This window comes from Artibeus jamaicensis, unplaced genomic scaffold (genome assembly GCF_021234435.1).
Source record: "Artibeus jamaicensis isolate MK-2021 breed Jamaican fruit bat unplaced genomic scaffold, CSHL_Jam_final contig_354, whole genome shotgun sequence".
In the NCBI taxonomy this organism is placed as follows: domain Eukaryota; kingdom Metazoa; phylum Chordata; class Mammalia; order Chiroptera; family Phyllostomidae; genus Artibeus; species Artibeus jamaicensis.
Window position 1 is genome coordinate 36432171 of NW_026521803.1, and position 15403 is coordinate 36447573.

The following is a 15403-nucleotide window of genomic DNA, read 5'->3' on the forward strand; positions in this document are numbered from 1 at the left end:
GAGACCGGGACCAAACCCTTGACCTTTCGGTTTGCCAGGTGATGCCCAACCAACTGAGCCATACCAGCTGAGGCTGGTCTTTCTTTTTTAAAAAATAAGTATACATCTCCAATTAATAAGGAAAGCATTTTTAAAAGATTTTTTATTTATTTATCTTTAGAGGGGAAGGGAAGGAGAGAGGGAGAGAAATATCGATGTTATGGTTGCCTCTCGTGCGTCCCCTGCTGGGAACCGGCCTGCAACCCAGGCGTGTGCCCTGACTGGGAATCGAACCACGATCCTTTGGTTTGCAGGCCCGTAATAAAGAAAACATTTTAAATGCTCCTTATTAGACTTAATAAACTAGCAAGATAATTTTTAATATTATTATGATTGTCTCAAAGTTGGTTTGTTCTGGTCAGGATCCAGAGAAAAGTCTGCTTACATTTGGGCATATAACTTAAGAATTCTGTAGCAGTTTTATTTATTTTTTAATGTGCTATTAAGTTGTTGGAAAAATTGTGTACATATGTCCCCCGAGTTTCTGGATTTGGGTCATGGCTTCCTTTTGACGTTGTTTAACTTGTTCTTCTTTATCCCATAACTCTTAGAAATTTGATGACATTCAGGTTGAATCTCTTTAGATAGGAATACGTCCTAGGTGCAGTATTCTTGCTGGAATGCATCCGAGGCACATCCTACCAGCTTGTCCCATGTGTAGTGATTGTAGGATTGATTCAGGGCGTCAGGGACATTACACGTTAAAGAAACCATTTTACTCCTTTAACTTAAGCCAGAAAAACCAAATAGTTGACTTTGGAAACCTGTGTAAAGAGTGTATAGGAATTGGTTTGCAATTATTGATGGTATGTACTGGAGTCTTGTTACATTAAGTGCTTAAGTGTCGCTTTGTAATCTGATTTGTTGAAATCATTTATTTGAACTAGTCATGAAGCTAAAGTTTTACCTGGCTACCTTCCAAATCTTACTTGCTTGAGAACATCAGTCACAGTGATCACAAATTGCAAAAAAGATATTTGTATTGGATTAGGTCTAACTGTATTTAATTCAGCATCTCTTCATGTAAAAATTAGTGACTTATGGAATATACATGGCTTTAGTAGCCATTGTTTATTTCATCATCTCCACTTCAGGCTCCCCGAATAGGCCACAATCCACATCTTACAATATGCATTGTTAAGTATCAGATAGTTCTTCAGGGTCAATACTTGAAAAGCCTTCTGTGTAAATACCAGCAGTTCTTTCAGAGCCTGATGTGTTAATGATTCTAGAAGTCTGTGCTTGGCGCCCAAACTGGATTTCACAAATATTTAAACACCAGCCGACTGTAATTATCTAACAGTCCAATCCTTTCGTCTCTTGCACATTTGAGACTTCTGTAACTGTCTTAGAACATTTCAGGATTTTTTCTGTTTATTTTTCCCCCTAAACTGTCCTTATCTTGCACATCTGACAATTACTGGATCTAGGCTCTAAGATGAAATTTAACACTTATTGAAACTATTTGCTTTGGATGGTGCACGGAGCTGGCCCTGGAACTGGTGTGTGTGCCAGTGTGTTGTGTGGGCCTGCATACGCAGCCATTCATCACCGAGGAAATGTTGGGCTTAGTAGGATTTTAGGATTAGCTTTGAAGAGGTTGAGACCCTGCCTTTTGGAATGAGCCACATCAGATTAGATTACAGTTTCAATTCAGTTCAGGCAGCCTCCTGAAGGACCTGAAGGGAGGTGGGGGAGGGGAGGGAAATGTCTTTATAAACTGGTGAACTGAAAACGAGGTTCACTGAACGTGAGTCGAAAACCAGCGTGTGAGTTCTGCCGACTGGAGCCCTCCACCTCCAAACGCCTGCAGACACACTCGGGTCTCTCTACCCATTCTCTTCTTCCCTATGGGAATTCTCACGTGGCCCTGCCTGCATTTAAACCCCAAACTTCAAATCTTCTCCACTCTGTCTTTTCCTTTCACACAGCCAAGCAAATGTTTTTTGCTCTCCCAGTTACCCTTCCACTGACCACCTTTGAGATTTTCATCTTCACCTTTGTCAAGACTCCCTTCACCTGTGACCTCATTGTTGAGTCCAGCGGACATTTTTTTGGACTCGACCTCCATTGATTCCACTGCAGTATTTCAGCCAATTGGCAACTCTTCCTAAACACATTTTCCGCCCTCAGTGTTGAGCACTCCCTTCTCCTGGGTTTTCTCATGGTGTCTGTCCTGGAAACATTTCACAGACTCTCTCTGGGGAATGTCAGTGGCTCTTCTAACTCACTTCTCCCAGAAATGTACAGATAACTAACTGCCCAGTCTCTGTCTCCACTTGCTGCGGTTTCCTACCTGCATTCCATTCTCCAGAATCCAAGCACTTATCAAGTGTTTCAGCTTGTCGGCTAACTCACAGAAGCTTTAAACCCACTAAACAAAGAACCCACTCCGCCTGCCACCCGCCTCCCCCAGCTTCTGCAGCCAAAGCTTGGTGGCCAGCGTGGCTTGGTTTCCTTCCTTCTCTCCAGCCCTCTCCCCATCTCTTCACTAACACCCTGTGGTTCTCATTTATCTCCGTTCTTGCCCAGAGTATTGTCCTTGCTGTGCAGTTCCGATTGTGCAAAGTGTTATGTCCCTATTGCCCTCAGTCCCGTGGCTTCCTGGGAGTCCCTTGGTCTACTCTTTTTCTCTGGTCATATCTCATATCTCATGGTCAAGCTGGCCGGCAGTGCTCTCAACATTGCTCATTTGCCTCTGGGGCATTTCCGGTGACAGTCATTGGTTTGAAGGACTGCACCTTTCAGGTGGCTAACTTCTAGTCCTTCAGGCCTCAGCTTAGACATCAGCCCATCTGCAAAGCCGTCCCAAGTCCCGTCGGACAGAAGGAGGTCCTCTGCCTGCATTTGCCAAGTCAGTGTGCTCCCTGCTGTGTCCTTGCCGCTGGCTGCAGGGCGCCTCTCCCAGGAGACACTGCAGGGCTCCGTCCTCTCTCAGTTCCCCTCCACACAGCCCCTCTCCCTAACTCACGTGAGCCAGTAATCATTTCTTGAATGACTGGATCAAGAACGGTGCTGATTCAGAGAGAGCGTAGTTGTTTACGTCGCCAGGTGAGACGTTCCTGGAAAGACCTGGTTTCGCTGTGCACTGTGACAACACGTAAGTGTTCTGCAGCGGTGGGCTGCAGAGGTCCCTGAAGGCTGATTTTGGTAACTTGTGCTAAATTGGGCAGTAGAGTGTGGCGATGACGGCAGGGTGGCCAGCGCTGACGGGGGACCTGCCACACACTATTTAGTATCTCACTCGTCCCTAAAACGGGCTCGTGAGGTAGATGCTGTCACTGCTCCCGGTTTACAGACGAGGAGAGCAGGGAAGCCCGGGAGAGGCTCAGTCGTTCATTGCCCTGGTTCCACACCTCGTACACAGTGGACGTGGGATTCAGTCCAGGCTCCTCAGACACGCTGCTGAACAGTCCACTCTTTTCAGAGCAGAGAAGCTTAGGGTTTGAAAAACTGCTTGAGTTTAGCCTCATTGAATCTTTCAACATGGATTAGGAACAGTTAGCAAATATGTGACTTTCCATCCATCGTCGCTTTAATTGGTCCATGTTGTTTATGGTCGGTGTCGGTTAAGTTGTTTATGCCATCGTTGAATGAGTGTGTTTGTAGTTTTGGAAGAATGTTGAGTCTTATAGTCTTCCCTTGGGACCTACAGCCTTACAGGAGTGAGTTGCAAGAGTTGCAGTCGTAGTAAACAGTGCTGTGATGTTGTTAATTTATCACGTAACTCCTCCCACCTTGAGCCATGGATTTCTTAGCCACTGCCTGGGAGGTGTTTGGGGCTGGCTGAAGATGTTAGTAGCCTCTCCCTGCAGAGAGAGTTCAGTAATCTGGAGAAATGCCCAGGAGAGAGGCCCCTGCCTGCCTCTAGGAGTTCTCAGAGGCTCTCCATTGATCCTGTGGCTCTCTCGTACCTGCGGCGTGGCCAGTCACGCTCGCTCCTCTTTGTAACCATCGATGGCCCCCCTCACTTTGACCAGCTGCCTGGCAGGTGGGAGCCTTTGGCCAGGTGACCGGCCCAGAGGGACCGGGCCCGCATAGACCCTTGAAGCGGGTATTAGGAAATGACAGAAGATGCTGGTGCTACAGGCGTGTGCCACGCTGTGTCTTTGCACTCGGAGGGCAGCTCCTGTGGCAGCCTGAAAAGTTGACCCTCCTCTACGGGGTGAGCGAGCAGTGACTGGTTGCAGCCGGGGGCTCCCTGCCCCCTCCGTGACAAAGGTGTTTACAGACGGGCCAGCTTCTGCAGTGAGTGCCTCGCCTGCCACAGCTGCTGCTGTTTTGGAGATTGAAGGAGACACTTTCTCCCCTGGCCCTTCCTGTTTCTCTCTCACTGGGAGCTCGGCCTCAGGAGGCAGAAGCTGCCCTGAGGCTGGGCTGGTGCCATCGCCCAACAGGAGAAATACGAGACTTGACCCCGTTGCTGTCTGCTGTGGGCGGCTTCTATCGCCACTTGGCTGCCATGCTTGGGTCTAGCTCCTGCTCCCTCCCCTCCTTCTCCTCCTCCTCCTGGCTTGGTGGAGGTTAGATTTTTGCTGTCTCCTCATGCTGCTCAGAACCGGCAGCTTGCCTTACGGCAAAGTCTTAGCCTCTCGCCCTGCTTTCTGCCCCAGACCGATGTCCCTGGAAGCCCCTGCCCTTGTGGTCCAGGTTGCCTCCTTGCCTGCATCCCTGGCAGGTAGAGTGCGGATCCCATGGGGCAGAGAAAAGAAGTAGGAAAGTAAATTCTTTAATGACACGAACCCAGGTTTGCTGTCGGCTGTGGTGTTTCCATTACATGGGTGCTGAACCCTCATCAGGTTTTAGAATATCAGTCCAGTTTTGTGGTTCTGTTTTTATGTGGGTAGGCTTTCAAGGACTTGCCCAAGAATGCAGCACCGACGTGGACTTTCTTTAGGAAAATATGTCCCTAAATCCAACTGGCAGACCAGGGTTTCAGGTTTTAAGAATTTAGCACATGATTGTGTCTGTAAGTTGATACTACTTTGAAGCCCCCAAAAAACCAGACAATAATTTCACATGCCACAAGCTGGGATGTCAAAGGAAATGGAAGGCCATTCTGGCCGTGGTTGACTTAATAAGGCATCGTCACACTGGCAGCAGGAGAAGGTGACGGAGCGGTCATGATTTCCCACTCAGTTTACAGGTGGCTGCAGGCCTTGTTCAGAGTTTAACCCTTGTTAAACCCTCAGAATCCAGGGGTCTCCACCCCAGGCTCGGGGTCCCGGTGTGGGGTTTGTAGCAGCCACCCCAAGTTACGTGTGGGAACAAACGCCTGTTTTGGCAGGGGACGGGTCTGGTGTGAGACAGGAGCAAGGTGGGAGATTCGGTGTTCACAGGGGCCGCAAATGGAGAGCTGGAAGGTTGTCAGGGAAGAAAGAGGCGATGTTTTCTCAACAACCACTTGAAGCCACGCCGTTGCAAAACTGGAATGAACAGCAGGACACAAAGCACAGAAGAGCCTTTCGGTAGCTGTATGGCAGTTGGTTCTCACACGGGGGCGCAGACTGGCTGCCTGGTAACTCTCATGGCGTCATGTGACCCTTCATGCCTTTGGATCTGATGATCCATGATACTGACCAGCGGTGGGTCACCAGTGCGGTGTAGACAGCCGGAAGATCAGTGTGTCGGCACGGGACTGGGGCAGACGAGAAGATTACCATCGTCATTCACATTTAATCTTAGCTTGTTTATATTTGTGCTTGTTTGCTTTTTCAGAGTTATTAACAGATTTCTTGCAGGTCATCAAATAAACACAGTGATTATCTTTAAAAGGAATGACTAGTTTCCTTGATTTGTAGAAATAATATCACAAAGAATCTACTTACGTCTTTCGACAGTATATTTTAATTTTTTGTTCTGTAGCAATATTTAAAATAGTGATTGTCGGAAAAAAATCATTCCCAAGGACCTCTTTTTTTTTTTTTTAGATTGCTTTTTAATTAAAAGGGCAAGAGGATTGTATTAAAAAGCACATTAGAAGAAAAACCTTCTCTGTATTCCTTCCAGTGGTCCCTCTTTGAGGACTGGGTTCTCTGAGAACAGAAATGATAGAGAAATACTGTCACCTTCTGTAGGCACGTGTTTTAGGAACCAACAGGCTCAGAAATTGGGACAAACTCTTTCAAGTAGAAGGGGAATGAGCCAGACCCAGAAGAACTTGGCAACAAAGGTTTCGTTCCCATGCCCGTGTCACCTTTGACTCCTGAATTGTTAGACAGAGGAGCCCTGGGGTCTGTCCAGGGCCTGTAGCAGGCCCCCAAACCCTGGTGCATGACACCACTGGTCATCGGGCAGATGCCGAGGTCCGGGCAGGCCTTTCCGGGTGTCACTGCCCTGATCCGGCGGTTGCGTCAGGAAGACGGGCTTCCTTTGAGCGCTTGCCTTTTCCCATTGGCCCTGAGCGTCACAGCTGCCCAGGGACACCCTTCTGTCCCATCTGCCCTGGGCTTGGCCTTCCCTTACTGTGCACTGACGGCAGTTCTGCATCTTTTTTAAATATTTTATTTCTTTTTAGACAGGGGAAGGGAGGGAGAAAGAGAGGGAAACATTAGTGTGTGATTGCCTCTTGTGCACCCCCACCTGGGGACCTGGCCTGCAACCCCGGCATGTGCCCTGACTGGGAGTCAAACCAGCGATTTGGTTTGCAGGCCCGTGCTCAATCCTCTGAGCCACACCAGCCAGGTCTACAGTTCTGTATCTTAATTTTTCAGTTATGCATTCTCATCAGCAAACCAGGTCTCAAAACCAGAAAGTTAGGAGACTGGCTTTGTTCGTTGTTGTTTTAAATAAGCAAGCACCGGTCTTCAGTATGCTGTCACCTAAACAGCACGGGACATCTTCCGAGCGTGTCACCTGAGAAAGAGTCCATTCTCCTTCCCATAGAGGTATGACTGGTATTCCCCTCGGTCGATTGCCTGCTTTCTTAAGTAGACCTGGTTCTGAATGATGGAGACCTGGCTGTTTTCTACGGCACGTGAAAGAATGGTCTAAATCGGGGTTAGCAAACCGTGTTTGACAGCCCGGCCACCTGTTTTTGTAAACAGTTTTTGGACACCACACCACGCCCACCCATTTATGTATCGTTGTACGGCTGCTTTCGAACTACAAGGTGGGGTAGTTGCGACAGAAGCTTTATGGTGTGCAGAGCCTAAAATATTTACAATCTGGCCCTGTACAGAACACGTCAGCCAGCCGCTGGTCTAAATTTATTCTCTGTGTTTAAATATTTCCCCCAAACACTCAGTTCTAATTTGTAGGAACTGGGATCGTTTTAGCACTCAGAGATTGTTTTTCTTGGTGCCCGCACACGCACCTAAGCTGAGTTTGTGCCCGTCCCAGCACCCATTTGTTAATGTATCCCTGGATGTTGTGAGGCAGGGACTGGAAAAGTGTCACTCGATGCGTCCTAGGCATCGAGGTCTCTCAGTAAGGACTTTGGAAGTTATGACCCACAGTATTCCACACTTGAGGGGGACGGTGGGCTAACTGCCCGTGTGGAAATGACCATTTTCTAAGAGACCGTGGGTGGGTTAGGTGAGCAGCCCATCCAGTCATTTCTTAAGATTTAGCATCTTTAACCGTAGGCAGCATTTACATAAAGGGAATGAGAGTCTTTAGTTTTGAGGCACATACTGACTGTATCCAGATCTAACACATAAAAAGATGAAGGAACGGAAAGACACTGTATTTTCGGACTGTGAGACACACTCCCCCCAGGTTTGGGAGGAAGAGTGGGGTGCATCTTATAGTCCAAGTGTAGCTTACCTGGCTAGTAAATGTAGTTTACATTTACATTGGTGAAATATTATGTTATTATGTCATTAAATATCTTTACTTCAAAATTTTTTTTCTATTTTCCTCCTCTAGACCCTAGGTACGTCTTATAGTCCTAAAAATATGGTATATAAAACAATGTATTTTAATTTACCCCGGTGAAAATTTCAAGAATTCTCACAGGGAAAATTATACCTTTTATCTATGGAATAGATATGCTAATGGCATGATCCATTTTTTTTTTTCAGGGAAATTTTTTAAAAATCACCTTTGTTGAGTTATAATTTTGGGGTAATCTTATGATATTTTTTTTTCTGGAGGAGAGCTAAGAGCCATGACTGTAGGTTTTTTTTTTAACATGTTCACGATATCAGTCTATTCTTTGGTGTGTCTGGATACTTGAATATTACAAGAATAATGTGCAATTATGAAACTATTTGGAGAAACCCATTCATTCATACTTTGGGATGTTTAACTTTTAACTGTGCTTATTTTTTTTTGTATTTACCTTTCTTTTTATCTATAAATATTTATCAGTTTACTATGGCAGAGTACAAGTAAAGTTGAAAGTACAATTCTTGCCCTGCTTACAAGTAGATAGAAAAAAGGAAAAATAATATTTTAAAAGCCAGAACTAGTAGGAGTTTGGGTGTAAAACCAGAGTCTCGGAGGAACCGTGAGGTGGTGGGTGATGCAGTGGTGAGTGAAAGGTGCCTTCAAGTTCTGCGATGCAGGTTTCGGCTCAGTTCTGTGGAGGCCCTGTACCGAGTAAACAGTAGAATATATTGAATAGACCGGTTTTTAAAGAGGTTGGAGGAGGACAGAGTGAAATGAGAAGTGAAGATCAATTGTGGCACATGGAAGAGAAGACTTGGACTTACATCTGAGGTACAGGGAAGCGGAGGCTGAACACCCCTGTTTTGTGAGAGATGGGCAGGGTCTGGGAGATGCGGGGAAAGGCTTCACAGAGGAGGAGCCACCCCTAGGGCGTACGTGGAGGTTGCACAACGTGAGTTCACCCTGGGTACAGTGCAGCAAGAAGTAGGTGTGGTACAAATCAGCAGGACAGGCCAAGCGACTGCCACTGAGTCATTCTGGGGGGTGATGCCCCAGGGGGTGTTTGAAAGGGAGGCTGGTGTGTCCAAAGGCCTTAGTCCCTGAGAACAAGGCTGGGTTTTAGGCAGAGAGACAAGATAAGCTGGGCTTTTCCAGTGGTTTGCTGTGGCAGTCGTGTGGGGTGTGACTGAGAAGGGGGGTGTCTGGATAGTCTGGGAAGGCCCACCATGGAGCTGAGAGGTGCACCAGGCTGGGCAGTCTGCTCCCCGATGTTCTCACCAGCCATTCTCCCCACCCTCATGCCTCCGAAAACTGCAGCAAGGATTCGATGGGGCACTTCACTAGGGAAATCCAGGTGGCTCCGGAATGTATGGGCAGATATCCAGTACCACCGGACACTGAGCACCGGCAGAGTCGGTGAGCGGTGAGCTGGCATTGAAGACTCTTGGGGAGCTCCACCTGACGTGGTTGGTGTCCTGTATGAGGATGGTTCTGCAAGAAGCTTCAGAGAGCTGTGACATTCTTGCAATGTCTGAACTGGAAGGACTGCATTCAGAAATTTATACAAAGGAAACTATTGGGTGACCACCGAAATTTCCATCTGTAGTTACTGAAAAGCGAAACAGCCTAAATCATTAATAGAAAATATTTAAATTATGGTTCATTTATACAAGAGAATACTATTATGCGTGCATTGAGAAGAATGTAGAACCATCAAAACGTGTAGCTCTGTGTTTTACAAGTGAAATAAATCAGGATACAAGTCAGTATGTATTATCTAGCCTTATGCTAAATACATGTAAATGTATATTCAGAAGAGAACTAAATGGGAAGGCTATATGGCTAGAAGTTGACTTCAGTGGGTAAGATGAGAAGAAGCCATTGTTGCTCTCTTATTCTGCAATAAGCATTTGTTATTTTTACGATGGGAAAAGATAAGAGAAAGGAAATGTAGGCTCCATTGTCTAGATGCTCCATGTAGTTTTCATCGGAAAACAGAGGCCTCGGGACAGGAATTCCTTCAATCTCCCGGTCCTTTCCTCACCCGCCCACCTCCGACCATAATAAGCGCCGCACCTGTCTGTGGGTGGCACCTCGTCTCCGGCCTCACCGGATGCCTGGTTCTTCCTTCTCTGAATCCCTCCCTACTCTCTGACCCGTCTCTTGTCTTTGTCCTCAATATTTTCATGGGTTGTGTGTGTGTGTTTTTTTTAATAGGTTCTTTCTCAGTCGGTATTTAAACTTGCTCGTGGCTCCCCCAGTTTCCAGAATCTCAGCAGTGCTTGCCCTGTGCCCAGCAGTTTATCCTGAATGGGTTACTTGGAGGAACCCGCTCATAGTATTCCAGTAGATAAGTGTGCATTCAGTTACTCTTTCTGGTGTTCACACAGGGAGACTCGATGGAGTGTTTTCTGAGTGCTGAAGGCCAGATGTGTTTCCAGTGAGATTTCAGGGGAGTGAGAGTCACTCTTTAGGGGAAGAGGTGTATTAGCAGGTGTTCCATCTGTTAATTGTCTTGTTTTTAAGTCTTAGTACTATTAGTCATGAGAGTAACACAAATTAAAAGCACAGTGAAACACTGAGGACCACCCTCTGCAGTGGCTGTGACAGAATAAAGTGGCAGCACTGGCTGTGGGGACGGTCGCGGAGCCTCCGGAGTCCACACCGTTGCGGGTGGAAAGGCAGAGCACAGCCAAGCTGGAAGCCACTGGGAGAGTGTCTTACTTAATGGACCGTAGGACTCGGTAATCTCATTTCTAGGTGTTTACCTAAGAGAAATAAAATCACGTGTTTATACCGGAACCTGCACGTGCATGTTTATAGGGGTTGTAGTTCTGAATTTCCCCAAACTGGAAACAGCGCAGATGCCCTGCACCTGGTAAGTGGACAAACAAATGGAAGTGTAATCCATACTGTGGAGTACTGACCACTCCACCGTGAAAAGGAGCAGATAGCGTCAGTCCTCTGCGGTGTGGACCAACCCGTGTCCCCGTTGTGTTATGCCCAGTGAAAGGAGGCAGCCCCAGCCACCTGCCTGCTCTGCTGCGTGGTCCCACTTGCCGACGTGGAAACAGGAAAGGGGAGTTCAGAACGAGCTCGATGGTTACCCAACGCAGGGTGTGGGAAGAGGGGTTGACTGGGACCGGGACCGTGGGCATTTTGGGGCGCGATGGAATCATTCTGTATCTCGATTGTAGTGGCAGTTACTCAACGGTGTCCATTTGTCAAAACTCAGAACCAACCATTAAAAAGTGAATTTTACAGCTTGCAGCTTGTAAATTACACTTTAGTAAACCCGACTTAAAGCTTTTAGGCAGCAAGATATTTTTGGTATGTTCTGTACGCACGTGTTTCAAAAATCAAAACGGCATGAAGGAATACAGTGAAAAGCCTGTATTCCTGCCCTGTTACCCACAATCTCCAGGCGTTGGGAAATTCCTCTGAATGGGTGTCACCATATATACAGATTTCATTGTTACTGTTTCCAATGCAGAACACAGCTCGCTAACCTAATTTTCCAGTTCTCTCTCTGTGTAGTAACGCCACACTTCCCTCTATACCGGTTTGTTGAGACCTTCCGTTCTTTTCTGTGGCCACATGGCAGGAACGGTGTGGTTTGATGGTCCCAGGTTTCCCCCCCCCCCCGTATACCCGGGGCTGCTGCAGTGAGTAACCTTGGATACACAGTCAGTGCTCTCAGAACTCGCGTGTTGAAAACAGATTTGTTGCAATGCTGTGAACACATCAGGGAACAGTTGCAGCACCGCCCCTGACGTCAGGTTGGCTCATGTGTGATCTCACCCCTGAGAAACTCGAGGTGAACACGGTAAACTGTGATGGAGCTGTGTCGGAGTAAACAAAACACACATGCACCTCACAGTTCCACCTGCGGCCACACCTGCCCGCGCTGAGTCACACTGGTGCCCACCTGGCGGTGCCGCTTCCCTGCTGCCCTCCCCTTTCGGAAGACCCTTCTCCCACCACTTCACAAACACGCAGCAAGCCACACCCTCTGACTCCCGCTGCCACCAGCAAACGGCAGGTCGTTTTCCAGGGAGAGTGCCATTTTGATTTTGCAGTATCTGTATATTTCTCAACCATTAGACACGCATAAAATCATGCTCCTGTTTTATTAAGTAGACCACTGACCGAGTTTTTGAGTGTTAATGCCCCTAGCTTAATTTTTGATGGAAGCCCTGTGGTTTTTGTTGGCCAGGCTTACAGAGTGCCGTGATGCATATGTATGTTGTATCACTACAGCAGAACTGAGTGGACCTTGTGGGTGTATCTGGAGAATAGATTTCCAAGTGGGAGGGCCCAGAGTATAGGAGTCGAATTCTGAGAGAGGCTGCCATGACACATTTATAGGACATAGTTGGTTTTCCCTTTTTTCAGGAGTAAGGATGAAGCTGAAGCGTGTCCGTGTGGTTTGGGAATGAGCTTAAATTTGGGGGTGTTCCTGGGCATGTGGGGTGCATCAGGAGTTTAGCATGTTGGTGCAGGGCAGGGGCCTCTGGGGGTGGGCAGGAGTCCCAGGAAAAGATGAAGGGAAGGTCTAGCCGGTTGGCTTTGTGAAGCTGGCACACGCCTCCAGCCGAGAGACAAGAAGGGACTAGTTGTCAGCATGGGAAATGGCCGACTGTGACAAAGCCCGTGGCAGCCCAGGACACGCTCATCAGGTGCCATCCAGATGCCGCGGACCTCAGGCATTTTCCAGCCCAGTGCTCGGACCCAGCGTCCACCGTGAGCCCAGGGCCACGGCTGCCCGCCTGCAATGTGCCAGGGAAGCCCGTGCTTTTCTTGCCTCAGCGTGTGGAGGGGAAGAGTCAGACCTTGGAAATCAGGGAGATGGTTAGGAAACGTACCCAGTGCTGATTTGATATTTTACGCTAAGGTGTCACAAATTTTTCCAGACCTGCTAGCTCATTATATTAATTTACTGTTTCTTCAAAGAGCTCTGCTGAAAAAACAAACAAAATAACTGACAACTGAGTGGGGAAACATGGATTTTCTGAAGTAACTATAAAAAGCGCACTCAAGGCCATGGTTCCCTCCAATATCAGCTTACACCCCACTGGAGCCAGAAGGAAGTAATCGACCTTCAAAGTTTTGAAAATAGAACAGTGGTAAACTTCATACTTTTCTTAATACTGGGTTTTTGGTTTTTTGTTTTTTTTTTCATTTTTGATTGACAGAAATTGTAGCAGTGTGAACTATTGTAATACTGAAGATAGAGTTATGAAAATAAATTAGGTTAAAGCATCTCTAAGTAAGTGAGTATTATTTAAAATTTAGCAAAGAAGAAAGTCGTTTGTTTTGTGAGGCGGGTATGATCTGGAAACTGGTGTTTAAACCTGTAATTTTCTTGTCACCATTGATCTGGAAATGCTGCTCCATTGTTTTGGGCTTTGCATAGTTCATTCCTGCATTTTTTTAAATAAAGACGTTGAAAAGGAAGACTATCTCACACATTGTCAACTCTGTTTGAAAACAGTAATTATTGATTCAGCTAAGCTGCTCTTCATTTAATGTATTATCTCCTGAGGATTCCTTTATTGAAACTTCTCTGTGAACATTTTGGTTTGCTACTAATGTAACCACAGCACGAAGAGAGGAAGAGAAAGCTGGTATTAAGCCCTTCACCTGAAAAGAAAATGCAATTTACATCTCTCTGAGGCCTCTTGTCCCTTGTGTCTTTAGACGGGAGTATATTTCAGTGGTCTGTGTCCTTTAGGATTCTTGGCTACAACTTGGCTTTTAGAAATGTATCTTGTGTTTTGATTCTTTCAGGTAATCTTAATATTGTCCATCTTACATGTGCAAAGTTCGAAGGGAATTAGATATTAGTAGATATTTAAATAACCTTGTTGAAACATAGGAGAACCATTCATGACTCACTGTTTCTTGTTTAGAGCTTGATTCTGAGTGTAACCGCGCCTTCGTTCTCAGGCTGTGTAAATCTAAGACTGGGGTTTGCCGGCGTGTGCTTTGCGTGACCACGGTTCTTATGGAGGAATGCCTTTGGGAGAAGGGACAGCGCATCGCAGAGCACCAGCTGGGTATTCGCTTTGTTCTCTCTGTGTTTCCCGGAGATTATGTGCTTCAGGAAAGCAGTAAAGGCAGTGGTGCCACTTTCATCCTCAACACAGAGAAGAAACTCCCTACTTTGCCTTTATCTGGTTCAGGACTCTTTGGAACACCTGCCAGACTGATTTGCTTTGTTTAAAAGACACTATTCCCCTCTCTTTCTAAATGAAACTCGGGCCCTGACAGCAAAGTATTGCGGGTTCGATCCCCAGTCAGGGCACATACCTAGGTTGGGGTTTTGATCTCTGGTCGGGGCGCGTGCAGGAAGCAACCAATCCTCTCTCTCATCAATGTTTCTTTTCCTCTCTCCCTAAAATCAATGAACATATATTTTAAAGGAACTTGGATATGTAACTTTACTGTAACTAATAAGAAAACATTAATGAAATAGAGAACAGGCTGACAGGGACCAGAGGGGAGAGGGGAGGGAATTTCAGGGGAAAAGGGGAAGGATTCACAGGAACAAGTATAAAGGACACATGGACAAGAACTAACAGGGGTGGAAATGGGAGGGAGGTGGGGAGCACTGGGGGGTGGGCTGGGCTGGGAATAAAAGGCAGAAAACTGTACTTGAACAATAATTAAATAAATTTTAAAAAAGAAAAAATCATTCACTGAGGATTTCTCTTGTGTCTCATGGCTGGGGTGCCTCCCCACCCCCAGCCGCGCCCCCTCTGAGGGGTGGTCTCCGCCTTACAGTCGGGGGCGGGGTTAGGGTTAGGTGGATGTCTAAACACTGCAGCCACGTGGATTTGCTTTCCCATTTGACTAGGACATGTTTGTCAGGAGGCCTAAACTATGTATCATTTCTTTATCACTTAGCTCACAATTGCTTGCTTACTTCTCTCCCTCTCTAGTGCCCAAAATAGTAATGTTACTTGAGACACCACATTCCCATGAGAACATAGTCTTGCTTCGGCCTCAGTCTGAACGAGGGCCGAGCCGCGCACTGCCCGGATCTGAGGCTGACCATTCTTTCCTGCTCCGGTTCACTTGTGCCGCATCTGTTGTTCACATACTGCGGTGCTGGTCACAGCCGAAGGGTTCGTTCGGAAGTTAAGCCACCGATTTGACTCCCTAGGTTCTCCATGGGAGTAGGTCAAGGTGACATGGTTATGTCGTAGCCGGAGCGGGAAATTTTTAACCAAGGTTTTTGTGAAATTTGTGATCGCTTTCTCTTGTGCTCTGTCTGTCTCCCACCCCCATCCTCTCTCTCTGTCTCTCTCGTGGTCCACGTGCCAACAGGCCTTCTCCATAAAGTGGTTTCAGACGTCTGTGTTCTTGACGCAGCCACGTGGTATTATTTACAACAAAAGTCCTTCTGTAAAACTCTTTCTCCCTATAAGGAATAATTACTTAATCATTCGGTGGGAGAGAGTTAAGAGGTTTAAAATTAGAGATTTCATTTAAAAAGGCATATGGGATGAGGGGACATATTCTTTCT

At 46.8% G+C, this 15403-nt stretch overlaps 1 protein-coding gene across 7 annotated transcripts in view; it reads left to right on the forward strand.

The window, feature by feature from the left end:
* The window catches only part of ZNF532 (zinc finger protein 532), a 96300-nt gene that overhangs the window by 74492 nt on the left and 6405 nt on the right, over positions 1–15403 (forward strand). The gene's annotated exons all lie outside the window — the stretch shown is intronic.